Consider the following 15,472-nt stretch of genomic DNA (forward strand, 5'->3'; position numbering starts at 1 on the left):
CTAATTTCAATGTGAATTTTTTTTATCTTATTTTTATAGTAAACAAGCAAACAAACCAAAGAATGACTTTTCTGTCCTGCTTGGTAATGAGACACTCAAGACATTTCCCTACTACTGAATACTGTATGAATTTCCTACTAATAAAAAACTTCTTGAATTTTAGGACTGACTTATGAGTGCCTGGTTTATCATCACCAACCCTCCAAATAGAGTATTGTTTCACTTACAGTTTAACTAACGTTAAACTGCACGTTTTATTTCTGTCTCTGGTCTTCTGTGCAATTGTCCTTAATCTTTCCTTCTATGTTTTAAGTACTACATAGTGTTGTTAGAATCATTTGAATAACCAAAAGATGAAAGCATCCACATATCCATTTATTTATGGGTTCAGTTATTTTTGCATAGATTTGGATTCATGTTTGACATCATGTAACATTTTCTGAAGTGCAGATCTGCTGGTGTGATGAATTCTCTCAGCTTTTGCTTGAAAACTTTATTTTTGCCTTCCTTTTTTTTTTTTTTTTGCCTGAGTATAGAATTCCGGGTTGACAAGTTTTAGCTCTTAAAAGGCATCATTCCATTTTTTCCTAGATTTTTATAGTGTCTGGCTAGAAGTTGAGCTCCCCTTGTGTCTTTGTGTCTGTTTCAATCTCCCTCTGAGTATTATAAAATGCTTAAAATTATCTCATTGCATATATGTATCATGTTCTTGTGTTACATAAGAGCATTTTCATACAAGTACATATCGTATTTTGAGCATATTCCCCGCATCCATAGACTTTCCCTTTCTATTTCCTCCTGGACTTTTCATAACTACTTTTGTATCATTTCTATTTTGTATATATGTATAACCTTCATGACCCATCATAACAGAAATCATGATAACCACATTGGAGCCATACTATTCACTTAATATAATCACCTTCGATTGCATCCATTTCCCTGAAAATTACAACTTTGCTTTTTATGACTGAATTTTTTAAATTGTGGATATTTGCAACGTTTTATTCTTATATTTTTTCAAGAACCATTTAAACCACTTTATTACTGTCTGTGTGCAAGCCATGACATGTATGTGGAGGCAGGACGACAACCCTCCAAGTTGTTCTCTCCCTTTATCTCCACTTGAGCTCTGAGGGTCCCTAACTTCAGTTGTCAGCTTTGTGTGACCGGCATCCCTACCTATCAGCCATTCCGATCAGCTCATAACTCATTTTCTTTATCAGGTTTTCTGCTCCTGAATACTTAGGTTGACTCCATCTTAGCTTTTGCCAAGGGTGCTGTAATAAGCATTGCTGTGCAAGTGTCTGAGATACGGTGATTTGGAGCCTTTTGGGTAAATATGTATGGGCGATGTTGCTGGGTTATATGGTAGATCTATTTTTAGTTTAGTTTTTTTGAGGGGGATAAGAGATCCTGTGTCCACCTCCCATCTCACATTGGGAGTGTTGGGATTACAGAGGAACACCCTTGCATTTGCTCTTATGTGGATTCTGGGGATCCAAACTCAAGTTCTCACACTTGGGTAAATTTTGAACCTCTAAGCTTCTCCACAGTCCGAATGATAGGTTTTTGATGTACTGTCTTTAGACTTCCATAGTAGCTGGGCTTGTTCACATTCTCACTAGTCACATCCTAACCAACATTTGTTGTTTATTTTCTAAATGACTGACATCCTGACTAGGGAGAGATGGATATCAAGGAAGTGTTAATTCGAATTTCTCTGATGGCTCTTAAAGTGGAAAGATTTTTCAAAAGTTCATCGACTAGTTGTAGTCTATCTCTTGAAATCTTTTGTTCATTTCATTAATCAATTTGTTGTTTGTGTTGTTTGATTTCTTTTCTTTCTTTTTATTTTAGAATTTAGGACTTTTAATTTGTCCTAAAGTCATTGAAGCAAAAAAAACATGATAAATATTCTTTTACAACCCCCAACACAAAAAAATGACCTTAGGAAAAAAACAAAACCAAACAAACAAATAAACAAAAGCCTCTTGAACTGTCCTTAAAAGCCTCTGTCATTTAACAGGTAACAGTGTAAAATCCCAGAGTCTGTTCTTTAAAATGAATCGGGAAAAATTGGGATGGAAGGATCTAGTCAAACTTCATCTTTTTTCCTTGTGGCTTGAAGTCTGCCACTTTGGAAGTCTCTTTGACCTCCAAAGCCCCCTCTCCATACCTCCCTCCTGAGGCCTCTGCCACCAAATCCACCTCTTCCTCCTTTGCAATTGTCTTGGCCACCACAGCCACCTTCACTCTTAGGTTTGTCCCAGTTTAAGGTAACTTTGTTCCCATCAGTTTCTCCATCTTCCATGACCTCCTTAGTAGCTTTGGCATCTTCCTCACTATTGAAATCTACAAACTAAACCCTTTAGAGGAACCGGTTTCCCAATCAGTAACTACTCTTGCAAGAACAGAGCCCACAAATGATTCTTTTAAGGTCTCCTCAGTGGTATCTTCAGAAAGACCTTTGACAAACAGAGTTTTGGATGGCTGTCTTCGTGCATTAGGTGAGTCCCTGGGTCCTTGTAACTCCAGCCTGATTGTTCTGCTCCCAATTTCCATTTTACTACAGGAGCTTAAAGCTTCTTTAGCATCTTCAAATTAAGCAAATTCTATAAATGCATACCCTTTAGATCTGTCTTGTTGGTTCTGGGGCACTTTGATAAAAGCTGTTTTCTCAAATGATTTCTGAAGAGTTTCTTCTGTTGCACTGTAGGAAAGGTTACTTAAAACCAAAGTATTTGATTCAGTACCCCAAGTGCTATTCTTTCCAGCTCTTTCTTGCCTTTGTTGTTCTTTTTCCCCAGTGTAGTAAAGTAAAACAGATTGCCCATCAATTTCTGCCCCATGCTTCTCTTCAAAGATTTTTTCTGCATCAGTTTCAGACTTAAATTCAATATAAGCAATCCCTTTACTCCTCCTATCCTGGCTAACCAATCTGTTCTCCACGGCATCTTCAAACACTTCTTCTAATTCATCCTCAGTGATGTTGAATGAAGGGTTTTTTGCTAAAAGTGTTCCTGCAGCTTGAACTTTCTTACTGTCTCTTCCTTTGGTTTTTCTAGTTTAATGTCATTGCCAAACACTTTTAAACCAGTGAGCTCCAAGGCCTTTTCTAGGTCTTCAGCAGACTCAAAGTTCACATAGCTGGATTTTCTAGTTGTACCAGTTGTGACATCCACAACAGCATCATTTTTAGTAAAAAGTTCTCTGATGGCATCTTTAAATTCAGCGACACACTTGTTTGGGTTAAGGTTTCCAATGAAGAGGTTGCAAGGTGTAGTTGATTCTGAGCCTCCCACCACTTTCTGTTTCTTGGCTTCAGGGACTCCTTTCTGTTTGGTCATTTCCTTCTTCTGTTTTCCAGGTGCTGCTTTAACAGGCTCTTCCTCTGCTTTTTTGTTCTCTTCCTCCTCTTCATCCATCTCCTCCTCCATCATCATCCTCTTCAGCCACAGTCTTGGCTTTCACAGGAACAACTTTTGGCGGAGTTTTCTTTCCTTTAGTGGGTGTGATTTCCACGAGTCATCTTCTTCATTGTCATCTTCCTCATCATCTTCCTCGTCCTCATTCTCTGAGGCAGGAGCAGCAGCAGCTATTTTGATGGTTTCAATCCTTTCACTAGTGGTGGCTCAGATTCATCCTCTTCCTCATCATCTTCATCCTCATCATCATCGTCTTCATCCTCATCACTCTCTTCCTTCTTGGCATTCCTACCATTCTTAGTGCCCTGGGCTGAAGTGACAGCTCCCTTCTTACCAGGGCCGGTTAAGAATACTTTTGCTTATGTGGCTCCCTTCTGACCAGGTGCTGACCTGCTTTGCTGGTGTAACTGCCTTATTGGCTGACGTGGCTGCTGCGTTTTTACCTGGGGTAACAGCAGCTTTCTTAGCTGGTGTGGGAACTGCAACCTTTTCTGTTTGTGAAACAACCACCTTCTTTGATAAAGGTGTGATAGCCTTCTTGCCTATTTTTCTGAGGGGTGACAACCTCTTCTCCACTACTGTCATCTTCTTCATCTTCTGATATTCCTTCATCCTCACAATCTTTTTCCACCTCCTTTGGGAGAGGAGCCATTATTTTTTTGGAGTCGCTGTGAGCTTTTTTAAACTTTTAACTTCTATCCTATTTGTGTACCTTGTTTCCTTCTCTTTTCTTCTTGCTCTAGCTAGACTTCAGACAGTATATTAAGCAAGAATGGAAACAGTGAACACCACTTGTTTCTGATTTTAATTGAAATGCTGAGTTTTCTCCCATCTGTAATGCTGACCAAAAGACTCCCATATGTAACCTTTATTATGTTGAGGTATGGCTTTTCTGTGTCCTTTATTCAAGACTCTTATCATGAATGGTGTTAGAGTTCATCAAAACCCTCTTATGCAGCTATTGAGATGATCACATTTTTAGACCATGAGTCCATTTACATAACGCATCAGATTTCTTGTTTTGCATATGCTGGACCATCACTAAGTATTTGGGATGAAGCCAAATTGATCATGGTGAATTATATTTTCTCTGTGCTATTGAATTTGGTCTGTCAAATTCAAATGAACTTAATTTACTTAATTTTATCATCAACATTTGCATCTAGGTTTATCAAGGAGATTGGGATATATTTTTTTCTTTTTGTCATTGTGTTTTTATCTGGTTTTGGTATCATGCTGATTCTGTATTCATAGAAAGATTCTGGTAGCAATCTGTCTTTTTCTATTTTAAGAAATATTTAGATACCCACTAGTGCTGGTTTTTCTTTTAAGATCTGGTAGATTCAACAATGTCCATACCTAGGCCTGGACTTTTTTTTTAGTGGAATTAAACATATTGTTACATTTATTTATTTGTATGTGTGCATGTGTAGAGGTCAGAGGATCATTTGTGAAAGTCAGTTTTTGTTTTCCACTATGTAGGTGTGGGAATCAAACTCAGGTAATCAAGTTTGGGGCCAAGTACCTTTACTCACTAAATCATCGTATCAATTTCTAGTACAATTAAAAAGATTGCCACCCATCAGTGGTGGCACACATGCTTGGGAGGCAGAGGCTCTTGGATCTCTGAGTTCAAGGTCAGCTTGGTCTACAGAATGAGTTCCAGGACAGCAATATTTACACAAAGAAACCTTGTCTTGAAAAAAAACCAAAATCAACCAGCTAACCAGATAAACAAACAAACAAACCCACTTCTTGTTATAGATCTGTTTAAATAGTTTACATCACCTTTGTTTAATCCACCTTTGGTGGATCATTCACATCTAGAGCTTCATTTATTTCTTTTTATGTTTTCTATTTTAGAGGAATATAAATTTTAAATGTATGTCCTAATAATTTTCTGAATTTCATTGGTTTATTATAATATCTTTAATTTTTAATTTGGGCCCACTCATTCTTTTGGTTAGTTGTCTAAAGACTTATAAAACTTTTCAAAGAACAAATGTGGGTTTCATTGACTTTCATATTAGGTTTTACTTCCATTTTGTTGGTTTCTATACTATTTTTTCCATTTACTGATTTTGAGCTTGGCTTGTTCTTCTTTTCCCCAAGGCCTTAAGGTAAGTAAATTGTTGTTGTGACCTCCCTGATATTTTCAATGAAGGAACTTGCAGCTGTAGACTTCCCTATCTGGATGGCTTTCACTGTAGTGCATGTGGTTTGGCATTTATTAAAGATTAGATTCATTTTTATGTGCATGTGTTTTTTGTTTGCATATTTTTGTGTCTTAACATGTGCATGCCTTGTGCACTCAGTGATCAGAAGAGGGTCTTAGATCTTCTGGAACTGGAGTTATAGGTGATTGTGAACCACCATACTGCAAGAGTAGCCAGTGATTTTCTATGCTGAGCCATCTCTCCAGGCCTGATATAACTAAGACATTATTTTGTTTGCCTGCTTATTTATTGTTGAGATCTGTCTATTGATGAGAATGTGACATCGAAGTAAGCATTATTATTGTATTGAGACTAATCTGTGTCAGTACATCCAGTGCCATTTGTTTTATGAAGTTTAGATCCAGTGTGTGCGTATTTAAAATGATACTATCTTCTTGATGTGTTGTTTGCTTAATAGGTATGAAGGCTTCTCTACTTCTTCTGCCTAATTTTGATTTGAAATCCATTTTGTCACACAGTAGTATGGGGATACTTGCTTGTATCCTTGTTCTGTTTGCTTTGAGTACCATTTTCTATTCTTTCCCAATAAGTAGACTCTGTACATTTTCTTGGAAGAAACAAATAGATTGATCTTATTTTTATATCCAATCTTCTAGTTTGTGTTATTTGTTTGTAGAATTTAGGGCATTGATATTTGGAGTAATTATTAAAGTGTGTTTAATAATTCCTGTCATTTTGTGTTTTTGGTGCATTTGCTGTTTTCCATCTCCTCATTATAATGTGGCTTATTCCTTCCTGCACCTCATGGATGTGCCTGTCTCTCTCTGTAATCCTAAAGATTTTTAAAGTATCTTTGGTAGAATTGGGTTAACACTCATGAATTCCTTAGATTTGTTTTTATCATGGAAATCTTTATCCTTCAATTATAACAAATAAATTCATTGTGCATAGCCTGAGTATTTGCTAGGTATAGATGTCTGGGTTTCCATTTGTTGTGTTTCATAGTTTCACATATGCCTTTCCAAAGCCCAGTTGAATGTTAGAGTTTCTGTTGTGAAGTTTGCTGTTATTTTATGACCTTGTCTTTATGTGAAACTTGCTTCTTTCAATATATTTTCTTTCTTTTTCTGTATACTTAAGTGTTTTGAGTTTAGCAAGACATGGGAATTTTTTCTCTTGTCTTTATGTTTGATATTTTGAATATCTGCTGTGCTTGGGAACACACCTATTTCCCTAAAAGTCAGCAATTTCCTGCTATTATTTTATTGAAAATATTTTGTGTGCTTTTAGTATGAAATTTTCCCCTTCTTCTGTATCTATTATTCATAGACTTGCTATTTTCATAGTGTTCCTTAATTGTTGAACATTTTATTTTTAGCTTCTTGTTCTAGTTTGCTTTTCAGTTACTATGATCTAACATTATGACGAAAAACAACTTAGGAAAAGGTTTATTTCATCTTATAAGTTGAAAGTGCACCATAAAAGATGTCAAGGCATGAACTACAGAAGAAACCATGGTAGAAACCACAAGAATGCTACTCATAGGCTTTATCATTTAGCTTTCTTATATAGTCCAGGCCCATCTGCTTAGAAATGGCACTGTTCACAGTGGGGTGGAATATTCTACATCAATTAATAATTAAGAAAATGCCCTCCAGAGATGCTCACAGAACAATTTTCTGATTAAGGAAATTATTTAGATGTGTCTTTATCTTCCCAGGTTACTCTGGTTTCTGCCAAGTCAACAGCTGATGCTAATGATGATATTTCTTATTAACTTATCTTTTGGTGAATATTCTACTTCCTCTACATTATCTTCAAGCTTCAATAATGTCCTGCACACCCCTTAATGTGTTGGTAGGGTTTATAATAGAGCCCTTTAACTGATTTATTGAGTTTTCCACTTCTTGTCTTGTACTTCATTTCTCCCTAGCATTTCTGTCTTTTTATTCATTTCCACTTTCATATCTATCTATCTATCTATCTATCTATCTATCTATCTATCTATCTATCTATCTAATCCCTTATTTTAGTGAACTGAACTGATTTTTTATTTTGGAGAATCACCTAGGAGTTTGTTTCCTTTTTGTGTTCTTTGAATATAATTATAATTACTACTTTGAATTCTTTGTTTGGGATTTTATCTATTTTGTTCTCATCAGAGTCTGTTACTGCGGAATTAATAGTTTTTGGAGTATTAGTGTTGTCTTAGTTTCTTTGTTTCTTGTGTTGTGTGTGTGAGATTTATTTCTTTGTTAAACTAAAAAAAAAAATTGTTCGCAATGATCGAGAGGGTGGGTTTTAGTAGAGTTGAGAAATCGTTTTTATCTGCTAAGCTGGAGTTTAGGGAGTCAAGTGTAGCCCCAGGACTCTACTAAAGTATAGTAATGACTAGGAATCAGTCTATAAGGATATAGATTCACTATGAACATGCAGTGTAGCCAAATAACATCAAATCACTCCTTAGAGTCCTATCATTTTAGGAAGTAAAGAAATATCGGTAATACAGTATGCACTAAGATATTAGCTGCAAAGGTTATGAGCACAAAGGAAAAGAGCAGAGTAAAGCTAGTCATTGCTATTGGGTTGATGGGGAAGTAGAGGAGAGTATATAGAAGGGCTAACAATGTGGACAAAAGGTGAGGCAAGACAGTTTTGAATAAGGGTAGAATCGAAACAGAGGAGAAAGTAACGACAATCTGATACTATAGAGTCCTATGTCCCAGATGGCCAAACCTCAAACATGAGGCTGGCTTGTGCTTGTTAGTACAACCCATCAGAAGGAAAATGAGTCAGGTAGACCCCAGGGTTTCCTAAACAGTACAGGCTATTGTCACTGCGCTTGACTGCCCACCTGAATTAGAAAGTAAAATCCTATTACAGGGCTGGGCGGTGGTGGCGCACGCCTTTAATCCCAGCACTCAGGAGGCAGAGGCAGGTAGAAATCTGTAAGTTCGAGGCCAGCCTGGTCTACAAGAGATAGTTCCAGGACAGCCAGGATTACACACAGAGAAACCCTGTCTTGAAAATCAATCAATCAATCAATCAATCAATCAATCAAACAAACAAACAAAAAACAAAACAACAACAACAACAACAACAAAAAACCCCTATTGCTGAAGACACCATGTTCTTTGGTTGTCTGAAAGAAGAAGGAGGAGGAGGAGAGAATGAGAGAGGGAGAGACAGGGACAGAGAGTGAGAACACAAAATTAGCTTGCTAAATTCATCACTGGCTTGCTTGTAGACCAGGCTGACCTTGAACTCACAGAGATCAGCCTGCTTCTGCCTCCCAAGTGCTGGGATTAAAGGCGGTACATTCAGCTGATCACTGGTTATTAAAGATGAATAAATGTGGAGAGGAGAGACCTGGATTTCATTCTCTCTTCTGGAACCCCAGATGTAGTCACATTCCCAGGAAGTCCTCCATGTGGTCAAACCCCAGATGCAGGCCATCCTTCAGGAATCTGTGAACATTGGTCACACCTCTGGGCAGTCTTTCCCAGGAGAACTGCTCAGAACCTGTCCACGTTTCCCTGTAGACTATCTCTGACCAACTTCCCATACTTCCATCTTGCTGAATACTGAAAGCAGTTCTGATTCACAGTGTCTGCCCAGGACATGAATTTTGGTAAAACATGGATTTATTTGCATCACTCTCAGGTATTCCTGTTTTCTATTTTAGGTATTCATTAATTTTTTTTTAACAAAGAGATGTTTCTGTTTTTACAAAAAGAATAATAAGTCTTTGCTAAGCCTCTGTCTCATCTGCCTTTTTATTAGCATATATTAGTTCAATAAAATAGTATTTTATTTAGACATTTTTACATAGTCATATACTGCACTTTAATGTTCCCCTGCCAGTCTGGCTCTTTAAATAATCCTGGTCATGGACTTGAAGAAGGCTGATTGTGCACATCTGTGCCTTCTCCGTTGTTCCCAGCCACCAACCGTTTTCCTGTTCCGTTTTCTCCTTTACTTTCTCTTATTTTGCTTCAGCTTTCAACTTACCTTAGTGACTCACAGTGTGAGAACGCTTCTAAAGGTTCCTAATTGCATTAGCTATTTTTCTGAGGTTGTGATAAAATGCCAGACAAAAGCACCTTAAGGAAGTGTTTGTTTTAGCTTGCAGTTCAGAGGGGTGGAGTTCATCTGGTGGGAAAGGCACAGCATAGTGTCAGGAGCAGAAAGCTGGCCAATGACACTTAAATCCAAACACGGAAAACTGAGAAAGTGAGAGCAGGGGCCCAGGCTAAAATCCTCAAAGCCAGCTCCCAGTGATGTACTCCCTTCGACAAAGTTCCACCTCCTAAAGGAACTCCACTTTCCTAGATAGTAGCACTGACTGGGCACCAAATTTTCAGCTACATGAGCCCTGCGGGGGACGTTTATCATTTAGACCACCACACCAGACTAGTTCTTTCTTCTGCTTTGCCTGTCAGCCTTCTGGAATTGCTGAACTAGCTAACTTCAGAAGCAACTGTCACTCCGACACATCTGGGAGCTGTCGGCTGCACTACGCAAGCACTGCCCTGCAGCACCTGGTATTTTGGCTTTTCTTTCCTTGTTGATAGTGCTAGCTTTTAGTCTCCGTGCAGTACTGTAATTGATACATACAGGAAGTCTTCCTGTTTCATCTTCAGTTTGTCCTCACTGATCCTTGTGTCTTTATAAGAGGGCCAGCGCTTCTCAAGGCCCTCACATGTTACCTGCCTGTGGCTGCATGGCTCATGCTGCCAGGCAACCCCACACCCAGCTGAGGGTCCTGGCTTTCCGTTCTGGTTTGCAGCAAGTCACTATCTGGAGATGGTCTGATCCCTGACAACATATGGAATCTCTAGGCAGTCAGTCAGTCAGCCTGGAGATTGAAGACAAGGGCAAGGAGCTGGCCTCAGAACAGGCCTTGGCCTAGCTGGCAGTTTATGGGGCCAGAGGGAGACCTCTGCTTTCAGAGGCAGTGTGTCAGCCATCATCCCAGACCATCCTCAGGGCAGGAATCAAAGGGCAGCTCATTCGCTCTCTGCCGGCAGCGGGAGAAAATACAAAGTCTTGCCAGAAGGAAAGGGCATACGAAGGGCATTTGTTTTTTTCTTGCTATGCCTTTCCCCAGATGGTTCCCCCTCTCTCCCCGCTGATTATTTCTCTATAAAATTTAATCTCTTGAACTTCTTTTATTTCTTTTCCTTCCCAGTGCTTTAGAATGGTCGCTGATTCTAATAGAACTGGTGTATACAAAGTCTTCCTTCCGAAAGGAAATGATACAGTCCCTTAAAACAATGGGTTTGTGGTAACTGCAGAAAGTCAAAACCCGTCTATTGGTATATATCCCTTTGCAAATAGACTTCAGTTTAAAAAGCAGCTTTGATGTTATAGCAAAATTGAGTGGTAAATGCAGACAGAGAGCTCCCATGTAATCCAGGCCCAATACACACAGGACTCCGGCCTGATCAATGCTTCCCACAGGCTGAGGCATTTGCTATCAGCGTTGAACATCTATAGGCTTGAACGATATCCATTGAGAGCCATCCAAGCATTTTCACAGACACAAATGACCACTGTGGTTTGCCATCCACCCCTTCCGCTCGTTTCCCATCCTGGCATCCACACTGTGTCTGGAGCCTCCCCTTACTCAGAATGCTATACCGTTGGAGCTGAAACTGTGTGTGCCATGGTCACCCTGCTCAGATGGGTTCTTCCACTCGGGAGCATAGGCTTAAAGCTCACGCTTGCATTCCACTCCACAACAGCTGTGTCCCCGGATCCTGAGAACAAGAGCTCCAGGCACCTGACTGTTCCCGAGGCCTCGGTACAAGAAGACAGGAATAGATTCTGGAGTTACACACAATCATTCATTCATGTGACCTCAGCCCTCCCTTTTCTAACCTGACAGAAGAGAGAGGGAGGAGGGTAAGAATGGAATATACCTCGCAGTTTTTTGTGAAGGGTCAGTGTAATAAAACATATACAGTAACTAATGCAGCCTGGGACTGAGTGAGTGCTCAGGAAATGGCAGCGAAGCATTGGCCTAAGATTGCTTACTAATTGCAAAGGCAAAAGTAGTAGCCTAGTGGGAAAAGGCAATATATATCGTAGTAAGTGATCAAGATTAATACCACATGCAATAATGAAGAAATTTGACGTCAAGAACCTTCTCAAGTGATATTATAGCTTAACCAAAATTGTCTGCCTGAAATATCACATAAAGCCAAATTGAGGGGCATTCTAGAAAATACCCTGTTTGTGGTCCTGAAAAACCTTAAGAAATAGAGTATGATAAATTCTTTCTTATTAAAAAACCAAAGAGATACAGAAATTGAATGTAATACATGATCCCAGATCAATCCAACACCAGAGAAAACAGTAGCTATAAGAAACATTTTTGAGGCAATTGCTAAGTTTTTAATGTAGAGAGGATGATGATAACAGAAGTGCAAACTTTCAGCAAATTTTCATTTGATTGTAACTGTGATTATGCAAAAGAGTATACTTGGAGATCCAATACGTCAGATGATATGAAGGCACAGCACTGGGGGCCAGAAGGAAGGTACAGACACAGGGTTGTGGAAGTAGGCTGTCCATGGAGTGAACCCTGTCCATCTGGTCTGCTCAAACTCCCTGTTTGCTCAACTGGCTTGTTCCCAAACACAGAATTCCTGGAGCTCTGTGCAAAATGAGACTAGCAGGTCATTTCCTCCAAAAAAGGAAAATAGAAGCTGTTCAAAGTACTAAAATAACTTTCTTTTCTTCTATGCTTTCTCTCACAACTTTTACTGGTAGTTTTGATTTGTTATTTATTATTGTTTCTAAGTAAAGAAAAACTGTAATTATAAATAACACAAATTCATCCAACTTTTCATTGGGCCATGGCAGCTTTGAATGCAAATGTAATAGCATTCAGTTCATATGCAGAATCACCAGAATTATACAACTCATATTTCATAGAGCATGTATGCATGTGCATTTTATTCTTGCTAGAAAATGGGAGGCCTGCACAGCCTGAACTCATTTCTTGATATTCCAAAACCTGCCTTAGCTTCACTGAAGACAGGGAAGGATGGCAGGGCAAGGAGGCATGGATGTTTCTCTCTTCCTTCTCTTCCTTTTTCCCCACATCACTGGTCCAGGCGAAGTGGCCGGAATAACTTATAGCAACATAAATAGGCACCATAATGGCATGATGCAAGTGGCTTGGACGTTTAGCTTTTTAGAACAGCACTGTTTTCTGTGGGAAGAAAGTTCTAGTTTGAAGCCCGAGTGTGACCTCTTCGAAATGTCAGGCTCCCGTACATGCAATGGCACAAATGCCATGCTCGTCTTGTTACCATGTGGAATCTTGATGATTCTCGCTATCCACTGGAATCCTATATCAGGCGATACCTGGGAGGGGAAGAACAATGGGGGCACGCACATGGAACATACTGTCTCTGCTACGTGCGAGGTATATTTTCCACTGGACTTCTCTGTATAAAACCACAACTTCAAAGACAGAGTAAGGAACTTCTGTGCAGGGACAACAAATTCAAGGCCTTCTGAGGGCAGTGTTCTGTCTGCGTGACTATGCTGTTTGGACATCTGTGATGCCGGTCCTGTCAAAATGATGAGTTGGGAGCCGCAGTGTTGATTTGCTGCTAAGAATAATTTCATTCTGGTTTTATTTTAATTTAGGTTTTTAAACTCGAGAAGCTTATTTTTTTGTTTAGAAGTGTTATCGCTTCTGTAATTAACCTCATATTACAAGCTGAATCACTTCCTGCCTAGACTAATTTGAGCAGGGGAATAGCTAGCTGGATGAGAAGCCGGATTAGAAGCCGGGGAAGTCAGAAATCCCTGGAAAGCTGTCAATCAGGCTCATTGGATGCTGCGGAGGGAAAAGGCAAACACCTATTTATCAGAATTGGAATGCCAACTCTGGTTGCTGGGGACCCAGCGATAAGACCATTTAGGAGGGAAAGGAACGCAGCAATGAGGACAGGACAGACCATAACTCGAGTGGTTCAGCAGGGATCAGAGGCAGCCACCCTGGCTGGGGGACTGAAGGGGACATCTGGAGAGCTTCAGGACCATCTAGCTTGGTGCCCACAGCCACTGGTTGTCTGATTGGCAATAGGTTTGAAGGATAGGATCTCCTCTGTGAGAAACCAGCATAGCTGGTCAGGTGATGTAAATTCCAAGTCCCTGAGGAAGGAGTAGACACAAGGACAAGGGTTTGGGAGCTGAAGATGACACGGGACACTGGCAGACAAGGAAAGCTTTCGTTTTATGAGACAAAGCAAGAAGGTGACGTGCACACAGATCTGGGGTCCGAGATTGGATGGGGGGGACATCTCCAGGCTCAATAGATGTAAATTCAGCCCTCATGAACTTTGATTTTCCGGGCAGTCCCTCAGTTCCAGAGCTAATGGTGGTGAACCAAGGCCCCTAGCTACAAGTTTGGAAAATGCAGGGGTAGGAGCCACTTTATGCACACCATTTCGTCTGTGTGTGTTTGTGTGTGTGCATGTGTGTGTGTTTGTGTGTGTGCGTGCTCACACACATGTGCGTGTGTGCGTGTGCATGGAGGCCACAGATCGAACTTGGATGCTGTTTCTCTGGCACTGTCCACCTATTTTTTTCTTTCTGAGGCAGGGTTTTTCACTAGCCTGCAGTTTCTGAAGCAGCCTTAGGCTGGCTGGCCTCTGCTTCCCCAGTGCTAGATTTATAAACTTATCTCAATGTACCCAGCTCATTTACATGGGTTCTGGGAGCTAAACTCAAGTTCTCATGCTGCTGACTGAGCCATCTCCCCACCCCTATGCGCAGCATGTCTCCTTCAAAACATCCCTGTCCTCTTAGATATATATTTTGCATGCAGGAAAAACACATCAACTTTTGTTTTCTCAAACAGAATGTGACTGATAATGACCCTGGAATGTCTATTATGTTAAGCAAATCTAGGGCTCCAGTATTCACATAGGTTTATACAGGTCTTCTTCCACCCCGTCCTCCCCCTTTAGGAGTCCCAGTGCAAACAAAAACTTACAAGAAAACATTGTTTAAAATCTAGCCAGTACAAGTAAGCAAATCTATACTGAAAGCAAGCAGCAGACATCCAGGCATGGACTACTGAAGTCCTTGTTAAACCAGAGGCTCTGGCCAATAGAAGGAGAAGCCTGGTAGACCAAGCTCAGGTGATGTGACCATTGACACTTCCTGAAACTCTGGCTGAGGTAGAGGGACTCTGGTTAGCCTGGGACTGTTGAGCATGGCTCTGGCAGGTCTGTGCTCATCCCCCATTCCCTCTGCCTTGCTAAAAAAACCCACTGAATTACATTCCTATGGCTAGCCACCAAGGTCTATTCCTTTATTTGGTCACCTCCTCCTCCTGAAGTTGACTATCAAGGTCTGGCTAAAGTCAGCAATCAGAGCCCCCTTTGGCTCGTCCAATTAACATGCCTGATGAAAATTAAACACCTAGTCCTAATACGGGATTCCCCCTTTACTTTTTTTGTTTCATTGATTTTTATTGAGCTCTACATTTTTCTCTGCTTCCCTCCCCCTCTTCTCCCCTGCCCCCTTCAACCCTCTCCCAAGGTCCCCATGCTCCCAATTTACTCAGGAGATCTTGTCTTTTTTTATTTCCCATGTAGATTAGATCTATGTCCCTCTTAGGGTCCTCATTGTTGTCTAAATTCTCTGGGATTGTGGTTTGTAGGCTGGTTTTCTTTGCTTTATGTTTTAAAACCACCTATGACCGCCCTTTTCCTATGTGCCACGTCTGTCTCCTCTCTGTCCAGAGGCAGTCCTTTGTCCCTCTGAATCCTGCCCCATGTCCCCCTCTCCCTTCCTCTTCTCCCTCCTCCACTATCTCCTGTCTCTTTTCCCCTGATC

At 40.3% G+C, this 15,472-nt stretch overlaps 1 pseudogene; it reads right to left on the minus strand.

Annotated features, from left to right (window-relative positions):
* Positions 1-2,094: 2,094 nt before the first annotated feature.
* Positions 2,095-4,578, minus strand: LOC101985559 (annotated as a pseudogene).
* Between the last annotated feature and the right edge of the window lie 10,894 nt (positions 4,579-15,472).

Source organism: Microtus ochrogaster (assembly GCF_000317375.1).
Source record: "Microtus ochrogaster isolate Prairie Vole_2 chromosome 14 unlocalized genomic scaffold, MicOch1.0 chr14_random_1, whole genome shotgun sequence".
NCBI lineage: Eukaryota > Metazoa > Chordata > Mammalia > Rodentia > Cricetidae > Microtus > Microtus ochrogaster.